Source organism: Simochromis diagramma, unplaced genomic scaffold, assembly GCF_900408965.1.
Source record: "Simochromis diagramma unplaced genomic scaffold, fSimDia1.1 OVJJ01000284.1, whole genome shotgun sequence".
In the NCBI taxonomy this organism is placed as follows: domain Eukaryota; kingdom Metazoa; phylum Chordata; class Actinopteri; order Cichliformes; family Cichlidae; genus Simochromis; species Simochromis diagramma.
Genome location: NW_024386871.1, coordinates 129,456 through 130,377, shown reverse-complemented (window position 1 = coordinate 130,377; position 922 = coordinate 129,456). Strand labels below are relative to the sequence as shown.

General features: G+C 37.3%; 1 protein-coding gene across 7 annotated transcripts in view; it reads left to right on the top strand.

The window, feature by feature from the left end:
• lrp8 (low density lipoprotein receptor-related protein 8, apolipoprotein e receptor) overlaps nucleotides 1-922 on the top strand; it is a 167,927-nt gene that overhangs the window by 63,613 nt on the left and 103,392 nt on the right. The window lies entirely within an intron of this gene.

Here is a 922-nt window from a genome sequence, read left to right as displayed (position 1 = left end):
GAAAAAAAAAACGTTACCCATTGCAAAATGATTTGAAAGAACTTTTGTTTGACACCTTTTTCATGCAGTGATTGAATACATGCAGTATATGAAATACTGAACGTGATACTCATTAAAGAAGAAGTGTGGAACCAAGGTTTGAGGAATTTGTCTGGTTGCCTTGTATTAAACTCAAAATTACAGCAAAATTACTGGAGCTGCTCAGCCATAGAAACCCATGCAGTGACGAAGCTCCCAGAACAGTTTTTGAGCTGATATTAATGCCAGAAGACGTTTTGAACTTATTGAATCAGCGGAGCGTTGGTGTCTCTAAACCTCCCTCTGTAACTTTGTGTGGTCTGAGTTGTAATAACACAGTAATAACACTTACAGTTGATTGTGGAATATCTAGAAAGGAAGAACTCTTGAAAACTGTTTTGTTGCAATGGTGGCACCAAATACAACACCACGCTGTGAATCAGTGAGCTCTTTAGGACCGCCCATTCTTTCACACTGTAAGCATTTGTAAAGGTGGTTGACTTCATACACCTGTGGCTGTGGGACTGAAACAGCACAAAGTCAAAGATTAAAAGGTGTGTCCTCAATACTTTTGCCTGTATAGTAGATGTATGTAAAAAGAGACGTCAGTTTTTGCCATTTTGGGAAATTTAAGCAGTTGATTGTAATTCACTGGCTGCAATTCACAGCAGTTGCAAAGCACTTGCAAGTCAGTGTAACAATAAACAAGCCAAAAAACAACCGTTGAATAGCAGAAAACAAGAAGACTGTATAAGATAACTGAAATAAAACTTGAATGAATATATTATGTAAAATCATTTAACATAATTGTAACAGTAATGCTGCTCTGCAGTTGAAACAAACTTTAATAGATATGTCAGTGGGCTACATAGACTGGGGGATTTGGGCTTAAGTTCAGTGTAAG